Genomic DNA, 13,650 nt, shown 5'->3' with positions numbered 1-13,650 from the left:
CAGTTGACTCTGTTGGTTGTTTCCAGGTGATTTCTCAGACGGTTATTGATGATTTTTTTCTAGAATTTGTCCAGGTACTTATAGGAGGGAGATCGGTCTGTAGTTTAGTGGGACGGCGGGGTTCTTTCCTTGTTTTGGTGTTAGGGTAATAGTAGCCTCTTTGAATTTAGTTGGGAAGTAACCCGAGGCCAGGCAAGCGTTCATTGTGGTTCTCAGTCTCTCCATGGCCGGGTTGTTTATGCCCGAGTAGCCAGGGGCTTTATTTTTGGTATTGGAGATGGCTGTTTTGAGTCCTTCCGAGGTGATTGGTTTGGATAATAGGCTGTCCACTCTCAGATCCTCCCATATGTTTTCAAGGGAAGGCTGAGTGCGGTGTGTCTGGCCCAGGAGTTTATCAAGGTTCTTTGTTTTGGTCGTCATATATTTTACATCTTGCGTGGTCAGTTATATATGATGACTCGTTACTGCTGGAACCTTTCAGTCTCTTAACTCGACGCCAGAACTCACCTGGATCGTTGTATGTATGTGAGAGTTGTTAAACTATTTCAGCCCATTTGATGTTGTCTTGTTCCAGAGATCTTGTTTATATTTCCTCCCGTATTCTTCTGTACGTATTGTAGCTTACGATGTCCCAACTATGGGTCTCGGCTCTCTGTTGTAGCAGTTGGAATTGATTAGTGAGGGCTATGAGTTCTGGAGTCTGTTGTGGGTGTGGGAGAGTTCTGGAGTCTGTTGTGGGTGTGGGAGAGTTCTGGAGTCTGTTGTGGGTGTGGGAGAGCTCTGTTGCGTGGCCTCCTGGTAGGCTGTTCCTATGGCTTCACACCATGTGTTGATTTCTTCGTCTATTCTGTTCACCGGTTGATAGTCTAAGGTCTGCAGGATTGTCATGTCCTTGGTCTCAAGTTTGGCTGTAGCTTTTTCGTTGAATAGTTCCCAGTTGGTGGTGAGGTGGTGAGGGAAAGAGAGGGGAGAGGGTGGTGAGGGGAGGGAGAGGGGTGAAGGGGTAGGGTGAGGAGAGGAGGAGGTGGGGGTGAGGAAAGGGAGAATTGGTCAGATGAGAAGAGGAAAAGAGGCAGTACTCAGGTCACACACACACACACACACACACACACACACACACACACACACACCACACTGTTGCGGGGTATAAAATGGGATCATACACAGCGACACAATAAATTAATAATACCTCCCCTCACGCAGAGTTAAAATATCTTCACTAAACAGACAGACAAACTCAAGGTAGGTGTGGAAGGTGTGGGGTACACAGTGTGGGGTGGGGTACAAGTGTGGGGTAACACAGTGGAGTGGGGCACAGTGGGGCACAGTGTGTAGGTGTGGGGTCACAGTGGGGACAGTGTGGGAGGATGAGGTACACAGTGTGGGGTGCACAGTGTGGAGGTGTGGGGGGTACACAGTGTGGGGTCACAGTGTGGAGGGATGAGGTACACAGTGTGGGGGTACACAGTGTGGAGTGTGGGGCCAGTGGGGGGTACACAGTGTGGAGGGATGAGGTGCACAGTGTGGGGGTACACAGTGTGGGTGTGGGGTACACAGTGTGGGGGTGAGGTACACAGTGTGGGAACACAGTGTGGAGGGTGAGGGTACACAGTGTGGGGTACACAGTGTGGAGGTGTGGGGTACACAGTGTGGAGGGATGAGGGTCACAGTGTGGGGGTACACAGTGTGGAGGTGTGGGGGTACACAGTGTGGAGGTCTGGGGTACACAGTGTGGGAGTACACAGTGTGGAGTGTGGGGTACACAGTGTGGAGGATGAGGGCACACAGTGTGGAGGTGTGGGGTACACAGTGTGGGAGTACACAGTGTGGGGGTACTGTACACAGTGTGGAGGTGTGGGGTACACAGTGTGGGGGTGGGGGTGTGGGGCACACAGTGTGGGGGGGTACACAGTGTGGAGGTGTGGGGTACACAGTGTGATACACAGTGTGGGGGTACACAGTGTGGGGGTACAGTGTGGAGGTGTGGGGTACACAGTGTGAGGTGTGGGGGTACACAGTGTGGGGGTACACAGTGTGGGGTACACAGTGTGGAGGTGTGGGGTACACAGTGTGGGGTGCGGGTACACACGTGTGGAGGTGTGGGGGTACACAGTGTGGAGGGTGTGGGGGTACACAGTGTGGGGGCACAGTGTGGAGGTGTGGGGTACACAGTGTGGGGTACACAGTGTGGAGGTGTGGGGGGTCACAGTGTGGGGGCACAGTGTGGGGTACAGGTACACAGTGTGGAGGTGTGGGGGTACACAGTGTGGAGGTGTCAGCACATGAACCGGTGAAGACCAAAATAACCTTGTGGTTGCCGGCGTCATCACACACACATACACACACACACACACACACAGACAGACACACACACACACACACACACACACACACACACACACACACACACACACACACACACATACACACACACACACACACACACAACATCTCAGTACTTTACACTCCACCAATCATTTTCTCAACATCCGCCAGGTGTCAGTAACCGAGGTCTGTGATTGGTTGTTCTTACAGATAACATTCATAGACACTCACAGTAACACTCACACACTGGGTGGAGTGGAGTGGAGAAGGTGGAATAGGTGGTGTGGTGTGGAAGAGGTGGTGTGGTGTGGAAGGGGTGGTGTGGAAGGGGGGAGTCAGTTCAACACAGGTCACGCCAAGAAGCGGTAGAGGAAGGTCATATGCTCCCCTCCCTCCACCTCTCCCTATAAATACACATTCCCTTTACACACCCTCCACACTCTCCTCCCCACACACATACACCTCCCGGATCTAACAGTGACCGCCTCCACTACCGCATCATTCACATGCCTCTCAACACACACACACACACACACACACACACACACACACACACACACACACACACACACACACACACCTGAACCATTATAACTAAACACTTTAGGTGTAGGAGGGTGTGGGGGGATGTGTTGTGGGTGTAGGGAGGTGTGGGGGATGTGTTGTGGGTGTGGGAGGTGTGGGGGATGTGTTGTGGGTGTGGGAGGGTGTGGGGGATGTGTTGTGGGTGTGGGAGGGTGTGGGGGATGTGTTGTGGGTGTAGGGAGGGTGTGGGGGATGTGTTGTAGGTGTGGGAGGGTGTGGGGGGATGTGTTGTGGGTGTAGGAGGTGTGGGGGATGTGCTGTGGGTGTAGGGAGGGTGTGGGGGATGTGTGTGGGTGTGGGAGGGTGTGGGGGGATGTGTTGTGGGTGTGGGAGGGTGTGGGGGGATGTGTTGTGGGTGTGGGAGGGTGTGGGGGGGATGTGTTGTGGGTGGGAGGTGTGGGGGATGTTGGGGTGGAGGTGGGGGATGTGTTGTGGGTGTGGGAGGGTGGGGGGGATGTGTTGTGGGCGGGCAGCGGAACTTCGTGGATAATGGTGGGGAAGCGGAAATGGGCGAGGTGAAGGGGAAGTCAGTGTCCAGCAGGGGAGGGGGTGGGGGGTTGGAGTAGGGAGGGGGTATGGGGAGGGAGGGATGAAAAGACGGAGAGAAAGTAGAGGTGGGGTAAAGATGGAGGGAAGTGAGGCAGGGATGGAAAAAAATATAAGGGGTAGGTAGGTAGGTAGGGAGGAGGAATCCACCAGGCTCTATGTCTAAAGTTGTCTGTGATATTAAAATAAATGTGATAACTACTAATGAGAACAACTCTCGTAATGAATTTGTGTGGATTCCGTCCCAGTGGAATTAGGACTCATGACTGTGCCGATAGACTGGCCAATGAGGCATGTAAGAAAGAAAATGTTGACCGTGACCTGGCCTGTCCAAAGGTGTAAAACATACAAGTCATGAACTCTGATCTAGAGGAACTGAGAAATGCAGAGACCTGGTAGTTGTAGCGTTATATGACAAATTTAGTGACGAGAGGTACCGGTATGGCCAGCATAAGGACAGAACCAATGTGATGTAGTCGTGGCCAGAATTAGACTAGGATACAGACACATCTGGCAAGTTAGTGACGCTGTACCCATACCGGAACACTCAGCATGTAAACTTTGTGATAAACCTTTAAAGCATACACTTGAACACTATATTATTGAATGTGACACTGTCAAAGACTTCAGGCCACCTGGCTTATTGTATCATGAACTTTGTAATTACTTCATTGAATCAGGTGTACTTGAGGACATTCTTGCTGTCTATCCAATATTTGCTGCTAGCCCACACTGATTAGTCCTCGTACAGAATATAACTTCTACTGTATATGAACCTCTGTCGTGCGTGGCAGTGAGAAGTGATACCACCCTCAGTGTCAAGACCTGACTGAATTACTCAAAATAGTCAAACTGTACTCCAAGCTTTGTCAATAACCGTTAATCGTGATGCGAGTGAGGGGAAATAAAGAGAGGGGAAGGAAAAGGCGAGGCAGAGAAGAGGGGAGTGAGGGGAAATAACACTGATGGCAGATGAAGAGGGAAACTGGAGAGGAGGGACGTGTTAAGAGGGGAGGAGAGGGACGGAGTGGCATGAGAGAGAGAGAGGAGTGGGAGAGAGAGGAGAGGAGAGGGGAGGAGTGGCAGAGATAGGAGAGGGGAAGAGGGAAAGGAGTGGGAGAGAGGAGAGGGGAGTGAGAAGCGTAACCACAAGAGGGGAAGGGAAGTACAAGAAAGTGACTGGGAGGGAGAGAGGGAGGGAGGAATACCAACACCAACAGAAGTCGCAGCGCAGGTTTGTCTTAAGGGTCATTGACGCTCACAACAAACCGAGGCTCCTCAGGTCCCCCCCCCCACACAGGTGCAACTTACATACCTGTCTACATGCCGGAAGATAGTCATTACCTCCCACACACCACTCCTCCCTCCCTCCCCTGCACTGATTCTCCTCCTCCCTCCCACTCTTCGCTCATGAAACATCACAAACTGATCACAACAATGTTTTCAGTTTGTAGTTGTAGGTGAGGTTTGTTAGACAGTGCCACTAACACCCCCTGAGGTAGACAGTGCCACTAACACCCCCTGAGGTAGACAGTGCCACTAACACCCCCTGAGGTAGACAGTGCCACTAACACCCCCTGAGGTAGACAGTGCCACTAACACCCCAGGAAGATAGTGACACTCAGGTGGTTGGACAATGATAATAAATGATAAGGTACTGGCGAGTCAGGCACTGATAGGCACTGCGCCAGGCACCTCTATACCCCCAGCACCACCACGAGACACTATGCCCAGCACATAGAAGCAGTATTGTTGCCCAGAGAGGAAACAAGTAAGTTTATTCATCACAGATACAAGATTAAGAGTAGAAGGAAGACAGACAGAGAGGAGTGACAGACAGACAGACAGAGAGAGAAAGAGAGAGAAGAGAGACAGACAGACAGAGAGAGAGAGAGAGAGAGAGAGACAGAGAGAGAGAGAGAGAGAGAAATCACACCACGATATGAACTAACCTTCCATTAAGACATTCAGTCCTGATAAGTACAATTTATACTTGTTACCAGGTGAAGTAAACATGACTCATTAGTGGACATGACACACAGGTAAACGTGACACACAAACACAGGTAAACATGACACACACACACACACACAGGTAAACATGACATACACACACAGGTAAACATGACACACACACAGGTAAACATGACACACACACACAGATAAACATGACACACACACACAGGTAAACATGACACACACACAGGTAAACATGACACACACACAGGCAAACATGACACACACACAACACAGTAAAACACACAATACAGTAAACATGACACACACAGGTAAAACATGACACACATGTAAACATGACACACACACAGGTAAACATGACACACACACACAGGTAAAACACACAGTAAACATAGACACACACACAAACATGATACACATATAAAACACATACAGGTAAACATGACATTACTAATACTTCACAGGTAATTATACAGACAGTCACGATACTGAGGCGGCCTTGAGGGAGTTCTTTCTAACCACAAATTGCTGTAAAAAACACCTGTAGTATACAACACAGGAAACCTCTCACAATGACCCTCTCACAGTCCCACAGAGGGAGGGTGAGGGAGAAAGAGGAGGGTGGAGAGGGACAGGGACAGGTGAGAGAGTGAGGTAGGGAGGGGGGTGTGTGTGGAGGTAGGGGGAGTGTGTAGAGAGGAGGTAGGGGAGAGGCAAGTAAAAGGATACCATTACCTCAAACTGATACCTCTGCTGCTATGTAGTATTCCTTGTCACTGGGCATAACTTCACATCCACTCCTCAAACCCTGAAAGGCTCCTGGACCAACCCAACCAACCAACTGTAACCCAACCAGCTTAACCCACTAAAAAAAAAGATATAAAATTTGAGCAGTATTCAGGATATAGCTGGCGGTATACCGCCTGCAACAAGACTGGAGCCAACCGGTGTGTTAAATTTCCCGCCGGTCAACCGGTGTCAGGTGTTGGCACTCTTCCCGCTGGCTCAACTGCGTCAGGTGTTGGCAATTTTCCTGCTGGAGTCAACTGGCGCCAGGTGTTGGCATGCTTCCTGCTGCTGGTTTTTCAACTGGTGTCAGGTGTTGGCACTCTTCCTGCTGGAGCCAACTGGTGTCAGGTGTTGGCACTCTTCCTGCTGGAGCCAACTGGTGTCAGGTGTTGGCACTCTTCCTGCTGGAGCCAACTGGTGTCAGGTGTTGGCACTCTTCCTGCTGGAGTCAACATTGTCTTCACTCGTTGACGTTCGAGGTCTCCCACACGTGACAATAACAACAATAATAATAATAATAACAGTGTCCAACAGTATCTAACAGTGCCCAACAGTAGCTAACAGAAGCCAACAGTATCAATGAGTTCAACAGCAGCCAACTATGAAGCCAACAGTATCTAACAGTGCCCAACAGTAGCTAACAGAAGCCAACAGTATCTAACAGTGTAGTGATCGCCCGCCATACTAAGTGACCAAGAGGGTAAGTGTAGTGTAGACGTGAACAAGATCTCCATGTGTGTGTGTGGACGAGCAGTGAAAGAAGATCAGTGTGTGTTCTAAAGGGAGGCAGAGGAAAAGAGAGGGGGTAGTGGAGAGTGAGAAGTGTGAGGGAGGAGTGGGGAGTGTGAGAGGAGTGGGAGTGTGTGAGAGTGGGACTAGGGAGTATAAGTGGAGAGGGAGAGTAGGGACGGGAGGAGTGGGGAGTGTGAGAGGAAGTATGTGGGGGAGAGGCTAGGGGAGGAGTGAGGGAGGGGAGAAAGTGCGTGAGGAGGACGTAGGAAGTGTGAGGGAAGGGAAGGGAGAGAAGAGGGAGTGTGGGAGGGAGAAGAGAGGGGAGGGGAGGGGAGGGCTACTTGGTCGGCTCCTCGACAAATATTTAACATCGGGTTCAAAAATGACCAGCCATCGTCACCACTACCACCACCACAACTACCACCATTTCCACTACTACTACTACTACCACTACTTATACGACTACCATCACTACTTCCACCAACACCACCCCTACCGCAATTACCACAACTATCACCACTGCAGCTGTCAGCCTTGGTAGTTATTGGCATACAGTGGAGGCGATTCTAACCAGCTGTCACCCCTCTAGCTGTCAATGTCCGCCACACCACTGTCGACCCCAATGACTAGGACGACCCTTAGTGTTGTGACGACCTCCAGTGTTGTGTGTGTCCTCCCCGCAGCAGAACACCCGAGATATTAACACATCTCTCGTCTCTTTGTCTCCATCAATTGATTTTAGCTCACGTTACACGAGCACAACATCACAGCCAATTGAAACTTCCGCTACAACACATCCGGGCCTTCTGATTGGTTAATTCCAACTATAAATCACGGTACAGAATCATAGAGTGTGATTAACAAATGTAAACATCTTTATTAACCCTTCTTTACGATGATGGGCTATTGATTCTGGTGGTCTCCATGGCAACCCACAATGGCAGGGTGAGGGTACTGGGCCGTTCTCTCGGGTACAACTCGGCCTACACGTCCCCACAACGGTATATGACTGATCACAGTTTAGTAAAGGAAGTGAATATATCGATACACAATACCTCAGCTATATATATATACATATAGTTACTCACAATATAAAGAGTCCAGATGCTAAATTAAAAGATCGGTTAATTCAAGGCGGGCAGCAGCGACTGGCAACCAAGTCTCCCGTGTGCCCCAAAACTTCTTACTGCCACCCTAACCCAACTGCTAACTTTCTCCTCATTTTGTCCCCTTCGTGTTCATCCTCACTACACCATCTCCACTACCGGTACACTACACTACACGACAACACAGTAAGTTAAAACATTCACTAAAGTCTCAATAATTACTAGATTAATACTGATGAATTATCATTAATGGGTGACTGTTGCTGCCGTCGCCGCCTCCATCATTCACACAGACGCTGAGTTCATTTTGTTGTTGAACTAACGGGAAATTCTCACACCAGCTAGAGGGGTTCGTCTTGTTATGGCGTATTGCTCCAGTACAGTGTCTATTTACCCCACTATATGGGTGTAGGATACTGTACTAGGCCGTATGAGTGTATGGCACTCAACTTCATCAATATGTCCCGAGTTCAATCCCCAGGGCATCACAGGTTCTCTCCGGATGCTTTAGTTTCCTCCTCCACTGACATTGGACGATGGAGGTTAGGTTAGGTTAGGTTGGTGTTGGGTTAGGTTAGGTTAGGGTAGGTTGGTGTTGGGTTAGGTTGGTGTTGGGTTGGGTTAGGTTAGGTTAGGTTGGTGTTGGGTTAGGTTAGAGATGTTAGTAGGTTATGTGCGCTAGATAGCTCTCTTATTCCTCATCATTATCACCACTACATAACTTTTTTAAGTGACTGGAACATAAGTGAGTCTTGCTGAGTGTGGCATATCACTATCATCACTCGTCATTGATTCTCGTGACGTCACCATCAACATATGAATCTTGCTGCACCACATAGACCCTGAGCCATATTAACCAACTACCACGAACAAGATCATCCAGGTTAGGTTAGATTAGCGTTTGGGTGGATAATATTAGGATGAAATAAGCTGGGGTAGGTTAGGTGAGGTTACATTTGCATCATCTGGTGTTGTTGTTGGTGGGGGGGTGAGGCTGGTGTGTTAAACTCTTGGTAACATTAATATTAATACTGAAACGTGTGACTGAAGCCTCATAAATGAGCTTAGAGATAAGGTTTACTGGGTGTGTACACCAAGCTGCAGTGTACACCATCACCAGCCGCGTGTACACCAGTGCCAGCCACGTGTACACCAGTGCCATGCTGCAGTGTACACCATCACCAGCCGCGTGTACACCAGTGCCACCATGCTGCAGTGTACACCATCACCAGCCACGTGTAGACCAGTGCCATGCTGCAGTGTACACCATCACCAGCCACGTGTACACCAGTGCCATGCTGCAGTGTACACCATCACCACCATGTGTACAGCAATGCCACCATACTGTAGTGTACACCATCACCAGCCACGTGTACAGCAATGCCACCATACTGTAGTGTACACCATCACCACCATGTATACACCAATGCCACCATACTGTAGTGTACATCATCATACTGTAATGTACATCACCACGATAAACAGTCAAGTGTACACCAGACAGGTACAAGACAGTGAACCATAAGGCAGGAACCTTAGAGTGGCAGCAGTTTCCTACTTTCTACCCACCAAGCCAACGTTTTCTATGGTCGTCAAAACACACACTACACTATACAAGGGACATCACATCATACTCAAGTGGTTAAGTCATCATACTCAAGTGGTTATCATACTCAAGGGGTTACATCATCATACTCAAGGGGTTAAATCATCATACTCAAGGGGTTAAGTTATCATACTCAAGTGGTTAAGTCATCATACTCAAGTGGTTATCATACTCAAGGGGTTACATCATCATACTCAAGGGGTTGCATCATCCTACTCAAGGGGTTCTCTCACATAAAAAGTTAAGAAATTTATGACTCACGTTCCCGCTTGTAAAATTGTAGGAAATATATTTTGGTTTAGCGTATGGTGGTGGTGGTGGTGGTGAGCGAATACACAAATATATGTAAAGTATTCATGAGTATGTGCGTATGTAATAATAATAATAATAATTAGCGGTTTATTGAAAGAGCATGGCAGCCGGAAGCTTGAAAATATACAGTTGTACATGTATGTGTGTGTGTGTGTGTGTGTGTGTGTGTAAGGAAACTTTAAGTAGATGAAATAATGGACCAATGTATACACACGATTAAATACCAATATCACCACCATCAGACTTACACCATCACTATCATCAGTCACACCATCACCCCTACCCCCTCGCCTCACGCACTGGCAGAGGAGACACCTGCAATCACTGATGAAAGCCGCAGGTGAGACACAGTTCACACCACCGCAACCAAGCAATGTGTGATGGTCACGTTGGCCTTCCCACACATGTTCAACTGTACCTGGACATACACCTAATGTACCGTGGTTAGGGTAGGTTAGGTTAGGGTAAGTTAGGGTAGGTTAGGTTAGGGTAGGTTAGGGTAGGGTAGTGTAAGTTAGGGTAGGTTAGGTTAGGGTAGGTTAAGGTAGGGTAGGTTAGGTTAGGGTAGGTTAGGGTAGGGTAGGTTAAGGTAGGGTAGGTTAGGTTAGGGTAGGTTAGGGTAGGGTAGGTTAAGGTAGGGTAGGGTAGGTTAGGTTAGGGTAGGTTAGTTATCAAGGAAGGAAGGAGAGGGAGGGGGGGAGGGAGGGAGGAAGGAGAGGGAGGGAGGAAGGAGAGGGAGGAAGGAAGGAGAGGGAGGGAGGGAGGAAGGAGAGGGAGGGAGGGATGGTTGTATATGCTGGCACAGTACAGTAGTGCAGTGGCAGCCTTGGCTCTAACTCACCTCGCCTTCCCAACTCTCCCTCTCTCTCTCTCTCTGCCTCCCGTGTTAAGATATATTAGAGAGAGAGAAAGAAAGAGCGAGAGAGAGAGATTTATCTGGTCATTGTAGATAAGATAATGTTAATAGGAAGTGATAATTTAATACGTGAAGATAAATCGAGTGACTTACCTCGCCTCACCCCACACACACACATACACACTTACCTGTATGAGTGTAAAAGTGTACACGGTCATACAACACAACATACACACTTACCTGTATGAGGTGTAGAGCGAAGTTAACAAATCCAAATGTTTAAGAAATAATCCTCTGCTTTTTCCTTCACTAATGACAAACTCAACACTTTCTCTGCCAGTTTTTTTTTCTACAGAAACTTTGATTAAATATGTCACAACATTGTCAACTTAAACACACTAATAAACATAACGGTAATTTAATGTTTATTGATCACAAGGTATGAATTTCGTGTATAATATTTAACCCTTTCAGTATATCACGAATAGCAACAACAAAAATACCTATTAACTTTCACTTTTCTTCATAAAAACACAAGAGTTTGAGCATATCGTGAGGAGTTATGGAAAGGGATATTTTTTATAATTATCAATACAAATTTCAGCGAAAACTAAGTGATAGTAAAGGATCCCATACATAGGTTAGCACCAAGGGAGTAAGAGACACATACTCCCCTCACCACTCACTAACCAACACTGACGCGGCTCAAGGTTCACCCTCATGAACTAGCCAACAGCTGCTCTACACTGATGTACGATGCTTCTACCCTTCATCATTCACCAATAACAACTAACTACCCCATCAAAAACTTGTACACATATTTGTATACATTTCATAGTTTCTAATATATCCCATGAAAAGTTGAATGAGGTTCTGTTTAATGTTCTATATGTTATCGGGTACTTCATAAACATATTACGAATTGGTAACATGGTGGTATACGAGGAAAACCTTACACATGTACATACAGTAGTGTACACAACATATGTACGTATTATTACTGTACTTTACGCACACAAAGACACACTTACACAGTATGCTTGCGCGTTTTATTGTCTGTCTGCACGTGCTGGTGGACAGGTGTGCATATATGTGTGTAAACATGTAAACACACACACACCATGTGAGTGTACCTTCACTGTGTACATTGTTTGTGTACCTTCACTGTGTACATTGTGTACCTGTACTGTCAGTGTACATTGTGTACCTGTATTGTCTGTGTACATTGTGTACCTGTACTGTCTGTGTACATTGTGTACCTGTATTGTCTGTGTACATTGTGTACCTGTATTGTCTGTGTACATTGTGTACCTGTATTGTCTGTGTACATTGTGTACCTGTATTGTCTGTGTACATTGTGTACCTGTACTGTCAGTGTACATTGTGTACCTGTACTGTCTGTGTACATTGTGTACCTGTATTGTCTGTGTACATTGTGTACCTGTATTGTCTGTGTACATTGTGTACCTGTACTGTCTGTGTACATTGTGTACCTGTACTGTCTGTGTACAATGTGTACCTGTATTGTCTGTGTACATATATACATTACAGTATAGTCTGCATTTACGCGGTCAATTGAACCCGTGGAGGTCCGCGTAAAACGAGAAATGTGTAAACGAAATAACAGAACATATGGGAGTAATTGAAAGAGACTGGGCCGACCCCAGACTACCCTTTTTCCGTACTTTTAGTAAAAATAACATCATAATTTTATGATGGTATTGCTACACACACATAATATCTAAATAAAAAACTACAAATCTAAAGGTGTGTAACATTTACGTTAGTAGAAGAGATGGGTCGGCACACGTGGATGGCGGCTGGTTCCGAGGCAGAGGGCAGATTAGTTACCCTCCGGTGAATCACTTTCACTACTCGCAGAGGTTTGCAGGGCCCCCAGACAAACCCCTCAAAGTCCATATCCTCACTGTCACTATCACTGACTTGGGCTGGATGTGGTTGTGGTGGGTTGTGGGCGAGGAAGTCCTTAATACTGCGTTGACGACTAGCATTGATGTCGTCGAGATAGATCTGGATATACGGCTCCATAACTTTCGTCAGATGGTTATTAGACGCTTCATACCTATGCTTGTCTGGGTCGATGTCAAGGATGAGCTTAAGTTTCATCCCCCAACTCGATGATTTCCTTCACATTACCATGGCTTGGTCCAGGTAATTCAAGGTTTTTCTCTGGTGGTGGGGGTCCAGCGGAAGCCATTGTGAGTTGTGAGGGGAATAGTGGGCACAAGAGAGAACTGTATACGCAGACTGAGAACAATGAGACTGGCCCGGCTAGGTCAGTGACTTCTACCCTCTGGTGACAGGGCATGTCATGTTACATTAGACCAATCACAGCTAGCGGCAGAGTGAATGTGTGGGTGGTAAGGATGTGTGGCCCAATCACAGTCCTTTACGTCATATGACGTGAGCGATAATGTAAGAGCGGCCTAATGCGCACCACTCACCGTGCCGCTTCCCGCGTATGGTCAAGAATGAACCGTGTGAGTAAAAAATGGCGCAGCGGTCTGGACCTCTCCAGCTGCTCGCCGCGTAAATGATGAAATTTACCGCGTAATTAAACCATTTCATTCTGGCAAGGCACCACGTAAATGACCAAACGCGTAAACAAAAACCATGTAAATCCAGACTATACTATACTCAGATTTGTAAAGTAACTAAATAAATTTACTTGATTACTGTACAGTACTCAAGTAAAATTTCTGGGTATTTACTTTTTAAAAAGTATTCAAATTTTGAGAACTTTTACTAAAGTATTGATTTTCCAATACTTTTATGCCAATACAATTGAAAAAACAA

At 47.3% G+C, this 13,650-nt stretch overlaps 1 protein-coding gene across 1 annotated transcript in view; it reads right to left on the bottom strand.

The window, feature by feature from the left end:
- The window catches only part of LOC121863067 (tyrosine-protein phosphatase non-receptor type 4-like), an 88,189-nt gene extending 76,653 nt beyond the window's left edge, over positions 1-11,536 (bottom strand). The window contains exons 1-2 of the mRNA XM_042361562.1: positions 11,470-11,536; positions 11,074-11,231 (exon numbers count right to left, since the gene is read on the bottom strand). The gene's annotated coding sequence lies outside the window, so the exon portion shown is untranslated. The remainder of the gene's footprint in view (positions 1-11,073; positions 11,232-11,469) is intronic.
- Positions 11,537-13,650: the final 2,114 nt, after the last annotated feature.

Source organism: Homarus americanus, unplaced genomic scaffold (assembly GCF_018991925.1).
Source record: "Homarus americanus isolate GMGI-L3 unplaced genomic scaffold, GMGI_Hamer_2.0 scaffold54679, whole genome shotgun sequence".
Classification (NCBI taxonomy): domain Eukaryota; kingdom Metazoa; phylum Arthropoda; class Malacostraca; order Decapoda; family Nephropidae; genus Homarus; species Homarus americanus.
The sequence above is the reverse complement of the archived record's forward strand: the minus strand, read 5'-3'. Positions and strand labels throughout refer to the sequence as shown.